The sequence below is a fragment of the Tursiops truncatus genome, chromosome 6, assembly GCF_011762595.2.
Source record: "Tursiops truncatus isolate mTurTru1 chromosome 6, mTurTru1.mat.Y, whole genome shotgun sequence".
In the NCBI taxonomy this organism is placed as follows: Eukaryota; Metazoa; Chordata; class Mammalia; order Artiodactyla; family Delphinidae; genus Tursiops; species Tursiops truncatus.
Genome location: NC_047039.1, coordinates 35,361,414 through 35,375,321, shown reverse-complemented (window position 1 = coordinate 35,375,321; position 13,908 = coordinate 35,361,414). Strand labels below are relative to the sequence as shown.

Genomic DNA, 13,908 nt, shown 5'->3' with positions numbered 1-13,908 from the left:
TAGAATATATTTTTAATAATCTCTACCTAGTTCTACTTATTTTGGCTTAGAATATATTTTTAATGTCTGTTAGGGTTATTGCCCTCTCATTACTTTTGTTTTTCCCTGAGAAATTTCTTGGCTGTTCTTCCTTATTTTTTTTTGTATGAATCTTTGAATCAAATTAGCTAGCCGCCCCCCCCCACCCCAATCCTTTGAGTGTATATGTTTTTTTGTCGTTGCATTTTTTGTCGTTTACATTTATAAATTAGTTTGAAGAGAGTTGACATCTTGACATATTAAAATCTTTCTCTGACCTTCCATTTATTCAAAGCTTCTTTTTCGTTTCTTTCAGACTTTAGACATTTTAGGGGTGTGTGTGTGTGTGTGTGTGTGTGTGTGTGTGTGTGTGTTTTACTTGTATTTTTTTGGTAAATAAAGACTATTTTCTTAGAGCAGTTTTAGGTTTCCAGCAAAATTGAGAGGAAGGTACAGAGGTTTCCCATATATCCCCTGCCCTCATGCATGTATAGCTTTCCTCATTGTCAGCATCCCCCAGCAGGGAGGTACATTTGTTACAATTGATGAACCTACATTGACACATCACAGTCAGCTATAGGTTGTAGTTTACATTAAGGTTCACTCTTGGTCCTATACATTCACAAATGCAGGACAACATGTATCCATCATTATAGTATAATACAGAGTATTTTCACTGTCCTAAAAATCCTCTGTGCTCTGCCTGTTCACCCTGCCACTCCCCAACCACTGGCAACTACTGATCTTTTTTCTGTCGTCATAGTTTTATCTTTTTCAGAATGTCCTATATTTGGAATCATATAGTATGTTGCCTTTTCAGATTGGCTTTTACTTAGAAATATGCATTGAGGATGTCCATGTCTTTTAGTAGCTTGATAGCTCGTTTCTTTTTTATCACTGAATAATATTCCATTGTCTGGATGCATCACGATTTGCTTATGTATTTACCTATTGAAGGACATCTTGGTTGCTTCCAGGTTTTGGCAATTATGAATAAGGCTGCTGTAAACATTCATGTACAGGTTTTTATGTAGACATAAGTTTTCAACTGATTCGGGTTTTAAATACCAAGGAGCACAATTGCTGGATTGTATGATAAGAGTATGTTTAATTTTGTAAGAGACTGCCAACTGTCTTTCAAAGTGGCTGTATCACTTTGTATTCCCACCAGCAATAAATGAGAGTTCTGTTAGTTCCTAATCCTCACCAGCATTTGGTGTTTGTCAGTGTTTTGGATTTTTATATGTATATATATAAATTAAATTAATTAATCAATCAATTTATTTATTTATGGCTGCATTGGGTCTTTGTTGCTGCGTGCGGGCTTTCTCTAGTTGCGGTGAGCAGGAGCTACTCTTCGTTGCAGTGTGCAGGCTTCTTGTTGCGGTGGCTTCTCTTGTTGTGGAGCATGGGCTCTAACCACGCGGGCTTCAATATTTGTGGTGCGTGGGCTTCAGTAGTTGTGGCACACGGGCCCTAAAGCACAGACGCGGTAGTTGTGGCACACGGGCTTAGTTGCTCCGTGGCATGGGGGGGATCTTCCTGGACCAGGGCTCGAACCTGTGTCCCCTGCATTGGCAGGCGGATTCTTAACCACTGTGCCACTGGGGAAGCCCAGTGTTTTGAATTTTAACCAGTCTAATAGGTATGTAGTGGAATCTCATTGTTTTAACTTGCAATTCCTATGATGTGTAATGTTGAGAATATTTTCATATGCTTATTTGCCATCTGTATATCTTCCTTAGTGAGATATCTGTTCAAATATTTTGCCCATTTTTAAGTCAGGTTGTTCATTTTCCTACTGTTGAGCTTTAAGAGGTCTTTGTATATTTTGGATAAGTCTTTTATCAGATGTGTCTTATGCAAATATTTTCTCCTAGTGTGTGGCTTGTCTTTTCATTCTCTTGGCAGTGTCTTCCACAGAGCGTGTTTTTAATTTTAATGAAGTTCAACTGATCAATTCTTTTGTGCCTTTGGCATTATATCTGAAAAGTTATTACCAAATCCAAGGTCATTTAAAATTTTTTCCTATGTTACGTTCTAGGAGTTTTATGGTTTATGTTTTACTTTAGGTCTGTGATCCATTTTGAGTTAATTTTTGTGAAGGGTGTAAGGTCTGTGTCTAGATACCTATTTTTACACAAATCGCACACTTAATTTGCAGCACCCTTCTTTTTTTCCCTTAATATATACTTTCCGTATTAAAGAGTATCTTCATCCTTTTTCTTTAGTTATTAATTTTGCACATTTAAGTTTATTGCTAAGTAATTAATCTTTATTGTTGTTATTTCAAACAGGATATTTGCTTCTACTTTCTAAATAGATTTTTGTATGTGGGAGTACTGTTGAATTTATTGGTGTTAAATTTGTACCAGCACCCAAATGGATTCTGTTAACCGTTTGAAATAATTTTCCAGTTGATTCTTTTTAGATTTCTAAATAAATCATATAACTGAAAATCATGATAGTTTTCTTATTTTTGCACTTTTCTTTTTCCTGTTAATTACATTGACTGGTATATGCAGAATAATGTTAAAAACTATAATGATAAAGAATATCCTATCTTCTTTCTGACTTGACTGAGAGTGCTTGGGGCACCTATCAAAGATTATATTGGGTTTTGGGTTAGACATATATGCTTTACTATGTTATTGAAGTATCTGGCTTTTTAAAAAATAGTCAAGAATGGATGTTGAATTCTGTTGCATGAGTTTTCAGTATCTTTGGAGATGATCATCTGGTTTTTCACTCCCAATTCTATTAATCATTGAACCATTTGATAAATAAATAAACCTGGTGGTGTATGGTTATTATTTAGAACCAGTTAAGGAAGGTGGAGAAGGTCAAGACTTGCCCACTTGTTTGAAATAAGACTGCCTGGAACTGGACCAGCCTCACACATGTAGAAAAACGGTCCAGTCTAATGGGCTGGGCAATTTTCAGGCCAGGATGAGTCTAATCTGAGATGAGAATATTGTCTTAACAGAGATTTACGGAGTTAATAATAGGCACTGTTTATTTTTATTTGTTTTTTTGATGTGGACTATTTTTAAAGTCTTTATTGAATTTGTTACAATATTGCTTCTGTTTTATGTTTTTGGTTTTTTTGGCCACAAGGCACTTGGGATCTTAGCTCCTCAACCAGCGATCAAACCTGCACCCCCTGCATTGGAAGGCAAAGTCTTAACCACTGGACTGCCAGGGAAGTCCCAGGCACTGTTTGAGTGATTAACATGTGCCTTGCCCTGTGCTAAGGGGAATTAAAAAAAAATATATATATATATATATAGATAGAGAGAGAGAGACAGACAGACAGACAGAGACAGAGACAGAGAGAAATATCCAGACTCCATTAGTTACTAGATGTGTGACCTTGTGCAAATTTCTAAAATTCTTTTTATCTTCCTCTTTGTAATAAGGGTTTGATGATAATACCTACCTCATAGGTGGTTTTAAGAATTAAATGAGTTAAGGGAATTCCCTGGTAGTCCAGTGGTTAGGACTCCTTGCTTTCACTGCCAAAGGCCCGGGTTCAATCCCTGGTCAGGGAACAAAGATTCTGCAAGCCACATGGCACAGCCAAAAAAAATTAAATGAGTTAATATATGTAAAAAATGTAGAGCAGTGCCTGGCACATGTTGATTTCTGTGGCTCAGTAGTTGTGGCTCGTGGGCTCTAGAGCACAGGCTCAGTAGTTGTGGCACATGGGCTTAGGTGCTCCGCGGCATGTGGGATCCTCCCAGACCAGGGATCGAGTCCCCTGCACTGGCAGGCGGATTCCCAACCACTGCGCCACCAGGGAAGTCCTGGTTGACGGTTTTAAATAGTAAGTCAGAATTGTCCCTGGGAGTTAGAGATGTACTGATTCTGTGGATGTTGAATGTGGCGATAGGTACGATTATGGGAGAAACTGGGAAGAGTAAATCACCTGTATTTACTCTTCTTCTTATGATACTAGACCAGATGTTCCCCTGATAACAGCTGGACTCATGAGCTGCTGAACTCATGGTTTAGATGCCCTTTGCAATAACCTGCATCCTGATGGCTGATAACTGACCTGCCTATCTGGATTCCTGACTACCGGTTTACTCTTTTTCCTCCAAATCCTGCTAATTTAGATTCCTTACTGCCTTCCCATTACTGATTTGACACTTGCTTCTTTCTTTTAATTAAATTTATTTTTCATTTATAAAAATAATTCATATATATATAGTTTTAAAAGTCAAATATACTATAAAGTTTATAAGGAACAGTAGTTCCTTACCACTCCCCACTACTCAGAAAGCAACCTCTTCAGACAGGGAGGTTTGTCCCGAAGTTGTCTGGTAAGAGGACCAGATACCTCTTGTAGCTGTTTTAGAAATGGAGAGAAAGTGAGTCTCCGGTTACTCCTATGGTTATGTCTAGCATAAAGCCACACCTGAAGTGAGCCTTACCCCCAGACTCAGTCACATATATTTTTAAACCAGTTTTTTGTTATTGTTCCTAGGATTGAATTAATAATCATACTTATCAATTCATGGCTCTTTATCATTATTTTGCCTATACCAGACCTTTTCTTTTGTTGGTTGGTATGTATATATGTATTCATTTCTTTTTATTCCCATTCCATTTCTCCCCTTCTATCCCTTGGGCAACCATTCAAATTTATGAATATCCTTTGGTAGGTACTCTTTTAAAAATGATTTATCTATTTATTTATTTTTGGCTGATTGGGACTTCGTTGCTGCACATGGACTTTCTCTAGTTGTGGTGAGCGGGGGCTACTCTTATTTATTTATTTATTTATTTATGGCTGTGTTGGGTCTTCATTTCTGTGTGAGGGCTTTCTCTAGTTGCGGCAAGTGGGGGCCACTCTTCATTGCGGTGCGCGGGCCTCTCACCATCGCGGCCTCTCTTGTTGCGGAGCACAGGCTCCAGACGCACAGGCTCAGTAGTTGTGGCTCATGGGCCTAGTTGCTCCGCGGCATGTGGGATCTTCCGAGACCAGGGCTCGAACCCGTGTCCCCTGCATTGGCAGGCAGATTCTCAACCACTGCACCACCAGGGAAGCTCGTGGGCTACTCTTCGTTGTGGTGCGTGGGCTTCTCATTGCAGTGGCTTCTCCTGTTGCGGAGCACCGGCTCTAGGGCGGGCGGGCTTCAGTATTTGTGGCTCACGGGCTCTAGAGCGCAGGCTCAGTAGTTGTGGCGCATGGGCTTAGTTGCTCCGAGGCATGTGGGATCTTCCAGGACCAGGGCTCCAACTCATGTCCCCTGCATTGGCCAGGAGGATCCTTAACCACTGTGCCGCCAGGGAAGTTTCAAGATTAATTTTTAACAGAGAAAAAGGCAAGTGGGTAGGTCATTTATGTAGAAACTGTTTTCCAGGACTGCAAAAAAATTTTCAAGTAGTACTTATTTAAGGCCTACCCTTAGGACTTGTTCTGGCTGTGTAAAAGAATTCTCTCTTCCAAAGCAAGTCTTAGTGTCTTTAACTTTTCTATTTTAATTCTATTATGTATTATCACCATTCTTGAATTATTTTCAAATTTTTGCTGATTATCCACCCACAACATTTTCTTTTTGGATCTTAGGTGCAGAGGGTTAAATTAATCATAATCCTCAGTTTGTAGCACATTGTTGTGTTGTCATTGGTCTGTGCAAATTATACCTCTCATTATTTCCTTCCTTTTATGCCCAAACTCCACTTTCATTTCTCTCCTCCTGCCACAGGCAACCATTCTACTTTACTTGTTCTTGTTCCTATACAATGTGTTTTGTTCATGTACATGTACTTTATGTTATTTAGGTATTGTTTTTCTTATTTCTTTCTATTAAGTTTTTTCCTCCTAAGCAGTATATTTTAAAGATCCATCCATGTTGCTATGTATACACCTAATTGCTCCTGACTGTTACTTAATATTGTAGTATGAGTCCATCACAATTTAGCTGTTGATTTTCAATGATGACCACCCAGGTTGACTCCATCTTTACTTTGTGATTGTCTCTGCTATATATAGTGAACATCCAAGTATGGATCTTATTATGTACCTTTATGAGAATTTCTTTGGAATATAGAGCCAGGAGCAGAATTGCTGGATTATAGGGGATGCATACTTAATTTGACTGAAGAGTGTAGAATTGTTCTCTAGTATAGGGAATAGAATAGGGAAGAAATGAACCTGTACTCTTAACTAACAGTGCATGATATTTCTTTTATCTTTGCCAGCACTTAACAATATGCAACTTTCTTACTTTGGCCAATCTATAAATGTACGTACTGTCCTTCTTTGTCTGTTAAAGACATTTTTTGGTCTTGAATTGCATTTTATCAGATTGCTTCTCCAGCTTCTTTTAGCTTATTTTTTCTTAGTACATTTTTCTATCCTTTTATTTTTTCCAAATTTTTTTAATCTTATAGATAACAAATTGTTGGGTTTTGGAACAGATGGATTGAGAACTAAAATAAGCATGGTATAGTATATTTAAGGAAATAAAGAATTGAAATGGTATTTGTTGTCTGGTTCTATCTGTCTCTTATTATAGTTGTATGTATCTTCAGTTGATTATTTTGGTTCATTAGCTGCTTTTTCCTGAGGTTTTCAGCTCCTGTGTTTGGTTTTCAGCTACTATTTTGGGGAAATAATTAAAGTCCAGGTTGAAATCTGTGTACATTTGTAGGGGAAGAATGAGCCCCAGGCACCATAAAATCAGTGTCGGTCATTCCTGTGCTGCACCGTACAACAACACTGGCCAGGGTTTTACTTTGAAACTCATGGGAAAAAGTAGTGGAAGGAGGCCTTAGATTATAATCTATCTTCCCTGGGGATCTGGAGGAGGAAAGGAAGAAAGTCTTGGAAGAGTGAATGCCGAGGGTAAACTAATCACCTTGCACCCGTTTTCCTCAGTGCCTTACGGTAGCAAGGCTTTTTTTTTTTTAACATCTTTATTGGAGTATAATTGCTTTACAATGGCGTGTTAGTTTCTGCTGTATAACAAAGTGAATCAGCTATATGTATACATATATCCCTATATCCTCTCCCTCTTGTGTCTCCCTCCCACCCTCCCTCTCCCACCCCTCTAGGTGGTCACAAAGCACCGAGCTCATCCCCCTGTAGTAGCAAGGCTTTTGCACTGTCCTGACTTTATACTGCAAAGTGTGATTAGACTGTTGATTTATTTGGAGAAAGGGACAGGCAGTCATTATCCCAAAGCATAAACAGGGGAGAACTAAGGACAAAATGTAAAAACTTCTCACCACCCTGTTCTTTCACCACCCTCCCCGCGGGCAGTCTTTATTTTGTTCTACTTTTATCAAAGTAATATGTGTATATAGTTGTGGGTTTTTTTGGGGTTTTGGGGGGTTGTTTTTTTGGTAACTTTGTACCCTTTGAACATCAACTTCCTCATTTCCCCTCCCCCCCATTCCCTGGCAACCACCATTCTGTTCTCTGCTTCTGTGAGTTTGACTATACCTCATATAAGTGGAATCATGCAATATTTGTCCTTCTGTAACTGACTGACTTCACTTAGCACAGTGCCATCCATGTTATTGCAAATGGTGGGGTTTCCTTCTTTTTTAAGGATGAATTATATCCTGTTGTACGTATATACCACATTTCCTTTTGTCTGTTAGTCTGTTGATGGACATTTGAATTCTTGGGATATTTTGGCTATTGTGAATAATGTGTACATAGTTATTAAAAAATACTTCTAGATTTATGATGTTAAATAGAAGTACCCTGTTTTACCTATTCCCTCCTGTCTTTCCTCTTTTCAGTCTTCTTTTCTGATAACAGTTTTTACCTCCAGATTTCTAAATGGTATGCTGATATGTAAATGATTTTTCAATTTTTAACATTTTCTTTTGAATTGCTGTAATGGAACCTAACAATTTAGTCATCTTATACAAGTAATCTAGAGATAATTTAAAGTATATGGGAGGATGTGTGTAGGTTAATGCAAATACTGTGCTATTTTATATAAGGGACTTGGAGCATCCTCAGATTTTGGTATCCATGGGGGTCCTGAAACCATGGATACCGAGGGTCGACTATATATGTAAGTATTATGTTGACTCCGTCCCCAGCTGTACAGTGTGATTATATTTCCTTTCTTGGAAAATCTTTTATTTTTCCTGGAGTTAATAGTTGTCTTGTTTTCCCGTTTTCCTTGGTTTCCTTTGTCACTCTCATTTATGATTCTAAATTCTCTAATAGAATTGTAAAACCCCTTTGAATACTGTTTTCCATATGGTCAAATAGATTATTCTTGATTTTGTTTTAGGTCTTTTATCATTTATTATACTTACCTTACTTTGGAGGCTTCTCTTGAAACTCCAGTCCTTTAGTTCTGGGAAATTTTATTAAATTCTTTAATTCTCTTTCTGACATTTTCTTTTCTCTCTTTCTGGAACTCCTATTACTTAGATGATGAGTTAGATTGATTCTCTAATTTTCATGTTCTCTTGTATTTTCTACATTTTTGTCTTTTTGTTCTACTCAATAATTTTCTCAACTTTTATATTCACAATCTTTTGAAATGTGTTTTAAAATTTTTGGTCATTTTGGGCTTCCCTGGTGGCACAGTGGTTGAGAGTCCACCTGCCGATGCAGGGGACACAGGTTCGTGCCCCGATCAGGGAGGATCCCACATGCTGCGGAGCAGCTGGGCCCGTGAGCCATGGCCACTGAGCCTGCGCGTCTGGAGCCTGTGCTCCGCAACGGGAGAGGCGACGACAGTGAGAGGCCCATGTACTGAGAAAAAAAAAAAAATTTTTGGTCATTTAAAAAACTTTATTACTGAAAATGTAAACATAAACAAAAGTGGGGAGAGAATCTTAAAATGAACTATGATCTACCTATCACCCAGTTTAGTGATTAACATTTTGCCAATGTTTCATCTCTCTAGTTTCTGAGAGCAGGTTTAGACATCATGCCATTTTACCCATAAATAATTCAATATGCTTCTCTTACTATGGTTATCTTATTATTAACTGGAAGGCTTTCTTTTTCCACGTTTACCCTTTTCATAACTTAATGTTACTGTTTTGTGAAACAGAAATTACCAGAAGATATTAATTATAGTGTTGGTTTTCATTCTTTTCATTTGTCTCTGTCTGTGTGCTTTTTACTTTTTTTTTCTTCTAATTTTGCCTCTCATTCTGGAGGTTTTCCTAAAATTTCTAGTTTTCTTTAGCCCTTGATTTATATTTAAGAGTGAATCACTAAGAAGCTGCAAGTGGGAAACTGTGTGAGTGCACATGTTGATTAGTGGGTCTCAACGAGTTTAGATTAGGGCATCAATCTTTTTATGGGAAACCCACGAGTATCAGTATCTGTAGGCCTTTTCTCCTGAGTGAGTAGTTTCTCTGGATAGGAATCCTCTAATGTTCCACCTGAGAGAGAAAAGACTGGTGTCTGGATTGGTACATGAATGGGACAAGCCTGTGGTTTTAGCATTTAGTTACAGAATTTTATTTAATCTCCTTGTTTTTCAATAAATCTTACTTCTGCTCTCAGCTAGTGGTTCTCTTGTTTAACCTTCCCAGAGTACAAACCTTCTGCCATATAGGGGTAGTCACCTGACTGAAGAGCCAGAGGAAGAGATTTATGTGTTTAACTGCTTATAACTTTATACACCTTTTATCCTTTTATTTTCAGCCCCGTCTCACACCTTGACTTACTTTAAAAAATATTTATTTATGGCTGTGTTGGGTCTTCGTTTCTATGCGAGGGCTTTCTCTAGTTGTGGCAAGTGGGGGCCACTCTTCATCAAGGTGCGCGGGCCTCTCACTATCATGGCCTGTCTTGTTGCGGAGCAGAAGCTCCAGACGCGCAGGCTCAGTAATTGTGGCTTACGGGCCCAGTTGCTCCGCGGCATGTGGGATCTTCCCAGACCAGGGCTCAGAACCCGTGTCGCCTGCATTGGCAGGCAGATTCTCAACCACTGCGCCACCAGGGAAGCCCACACCTTGACTTTCAAACTGTTTCGATCCTAAGCCTTTTCAGGTTTATCTATACACAAGAGCTTGCTTCAACCCCTCATTCTCTCCCATTCTCTCCCCCCATCCTGTTAGGTTTCAGCCTTCTACCAGTCTGCTAAATTCCATATTGCAATATTCTCCCAATATCTGGTCCACTGTCCTCTTCTATTTTCTTTATCCTTTTGATTTTATATATATCTTTATTCTTCTTATGGTCTTTTTGTTAGGGTTTCAGAAGAGAGTAGAAGTGAATACTTAAGTTTCTTCTTTTGTGTTCAAACCACAATTAGTATTGACTTTTAAATAATTTTAGGTTAGAAAGTGTTATTTCCTGTACTTGAAAGTCATATTAGGTATTATTTAATTTATAAGGCAGTATTTAGTCTTGTGTATGTGCGTGTGTGAGGGAAATAACTCAGCTAGCTGATTAGACTGGTGAGATTGTTAACCTTTTATGATTTAACTATGCAAAAAATTGACTAATTGTTGAAAGGCATGCAAGCTGTTTTGCTTATAGTAGTATACAGTGACTTAAGAATTTTTTGTCTTTCAGAGTTCCTTAATAAGGGCTAAATCCTTAGAGGGGTAGCTTTTTCCATATTTTTACATATAAGTTAGGAAGTCTTGGGTCATATTCTGTTTTATACTATTCTGAGGCTAAGACACTAACTTTTTTAGGCATTAATACTGCTCATTTAGAATTTTTTTTGTTTGGAACTCATGGAATAATCGCATATAGTAAAAGCTAACCTATTTATTCATTGCAGATAAAATACTTATGCACTTTCACATATCTACCTGTAGTACGTTACTGAGTGATGTAAATAACAGTTTTGATGTAGTATCCTGATGTATCTTCAGAATCCTCTCAGGAAGGCTAAGTTAGATTTAGAAAGATGGCTTTCCATTATTGTGAGGTAGTGCTCTTTATTCTCTTATAAAATATCTTCTTACTGTTATATTCTAATCAGAGATTAAAGAAAATATGAAGACAGTTACCAGAGGAACAGGTGAAGGCAATAATTATACTTCGTTAAGCTTAGGTTTTTGGAAATTGATGATCTATAATAATACGGTATAAATGTTAAATTTCTAATTATAACTAAACTGTTGTATTCCACTCCAGGACTATGCCATGTAATAGTCTATTTTCTTTACGTTTCAGTTTATAGAAGAGTTCATTTTAATGCCTTTTAAAAATACACTATGAGTTATGGTTCCTGTATTTGGGAGCAGAAATGCAAATACTTTGAAAACCATTTAGCCTTTATAAATTCTTACTTTGAAAATGTTCATTATCTCATCAGTATATGTAATTGCTACTATAGTGTCGCTTTGTGTATTTTATCTCTTGGTAGATTAATACCTGCCCTAAGCTGACACACTTGGATCCTCATGAAAACAGCTGAACTAGGAAGGACAATTTATATTTAAATTTGTTTAGGCTCATTGCCCAAGTTTAGTTTAGAATTCCTGCCCTACCTTGACAGTTTTAGACCCTTGAGAATATCCCTGTTTTAACACGGAAGGTCATCATAAAATCTTAAGACTGGGATGGTCTTGTAGATACTGTTTTTCTTTTTATGTCTTTATTTTGGAAAACTTATTAGAACTAGGATTTTTCCCCCTATGTTTTTTTGTGACATAGAAGACCTTATTTAAGCTTTTTTTTGTTTTACAGAATGATTTTTGTATTCAATAAAACAAATTTGATTATTTAAAAATAAATTTAATGTTTAGCATATAATCCTTGTGGGTGTTCAAGCTATTTTATTTTAATATAATTGCATTTTAGGAATGCACATTTTCCAAGTAATTTTGCCAAAGGAAATTCTCTTAATTGGGAATAACACTTTCATGACATGCCAAATATTGATACATAAGCCTCTTTTTCTCCTGACATCTTAGCCTTTGGTATAAGTTTGTATTTTATTGCCTCTGATTCCTAATGGCTTTTCCCTAACATTTTTCTATCATTAGTTAGGTCTCAAACAGCAAGTACCATTTTGAGAGAGTGAGGATGCAACGTCTTGTTATGTTGGCATGGCATAATATTCCATAGCACTCTTTGGCTAAGTAAAAACATTGCTGCCAATACCTTTTCTAACTGAGTTCTTGTATGTCACATGTGTTCATTGTTGAATTCATATGTATTTGATATCAGAATTTTCACAGATTCGTGGTTGTATAACATCAGATACCCATTTTTTACTTGTTTGTCATGTCTGACACCTACTTTTTTTCTTTCTGGGGGTGGTGTGGTAAAAGAGAATATGAGTTAACTCAGTGTTAAGTTTTAACAAGCTATTCTTCAGTAATTAGATAATGCAAGATAAGATCTAGCTTCCTCTGCAATTTTAGTGAGGATCTATTTTCTGTACTTGAGAAATTTTTGATTTTGAAAAAAGGTGACAAGTAATTATATTAAGCTTTATTATTATTTGACAGAGTAAAATATGATTTAGTGAAGAAAGGGGTTTTAAATCTTTTCGTTCTGTTGTTTCTTCTCCAGATGATTGTCACTGGAGGTATCGTTTGTTGATCTGCTTTCATCTTTGGTAATAAAATGTTATTGCTTGTCATTTGATATGAGAAACAGAGCCAAGAGTTAGCAATTTGTTCCTTTTTCTCTTTTGCCATTGCCACTATCAAAATCTAGACTTTCCCCCCTTCATATCTGGTGAGTTAATTTAAACCCCTTCAGCTGTCATGCATACCCTTATCAAATACCTCCTTGCTCATTATGCCAGTCTCCTGCTGGAGAAACTGTAGTGTCTTTCCCTGGTGTTTAGTTAGGTAGGAATGCAGAAGATAGTATATATAGGCAGAATACTATTAGATTCCTTTTCTTCTTTTGATAAACTTGATGCTTCGCGTATTTCTCTCTGCTTGGCTGAATTATATGCTGTATACTCTGATTTCCCACTGGTATATACAAAAAAATTTACAAATATTTATATTTGTAAAAGTTGCTGACTCATTTTGCATATATAGAAGTGGTTTTCTATCTAAATTTCTCAGAGTCCTGGAGAGTCCATGAAAAGGCTGCTAAGTAGTAGAATGTATTTCTCTGTTTTGGGCTTGTTTGCATCCTTTACCTGTTTTACTATAGACAGGTTTGTCTTCATGCTTTGATTTAGAAGCATTCTTTATGTAAATATATTAACCTTTTGTCAGAAGTTATATACATCTTTCCTAGTTTGTGGTTTTGCCTTTAACCATATTTATGGTGTATTTTGCTGTGTCATTGTTTAATTTTCATGTTATAAAATTCATCAATCATTTCCTTTAGGGTTTTTTTTTTTTTTTTTTTTGCGGTACGCGGGCCTCTCACTGTTGTGGCCTCTCCCGTTGCAGAGCACAGGCTCCGGACGCGCAGGCTCAGCGGCCATGGCTCACGGGCCTAGCTGCTCCACGGCATGTGGGATCTTCCTGGACCGGGGCACGAACTCGTGTCCCCTGCATCGGCAGGCAGACTCTCAACCACTGTGCCACCAGGGAAGCCCCTCCTTTAGGGTTTTTAACCTTTGCTGTCATGCCTAAAGAAAGTGCATGATGGAATTAATAAAGTTTTTCATGAAAAATGTAGAGAGAAAATAATTCATCTTTTTTTTTTTGGCTGTACTTTATGGCTTGCGGGATTTATGTTCCCCTGACCAGGGATCGAACTCGGGCTCCGGCAGTGAGAGTGCTGAGTGCTAACCACTGAACCACCAGGGAATTCCCTATAATTGATCTTTATTTTTTATCTTACTGTACCATTTTACAATTGCTTATGCATAATCATTTTTAACTTGTCTTAGGTACACTCTCCCAGTATAGCATCAAAACTGGTTAGTAATTTTATCTGCCATTGTTCCACATATGTGAACATATGAGGTGCTAAAGATGCCTTGTTAATAAAGGCAGAAGAGGCTGAGAGGA

General features: G+C 37.4%; 1 protein-coding gene across 2 annotated transcripts in view; it reads left to right on the top strand.

The window, feature by feature from the left end:
- Positions 1-13,908, top strand: part of UBE2R2 (ubiquitin conjugating enzyme E2 R2) — a 93,849-nt gene that overhangs the window by 33,671 nt on the left and 46,270 nt on the right. The gene's annotated exons all lie outside the window — the stretch shown is intronic.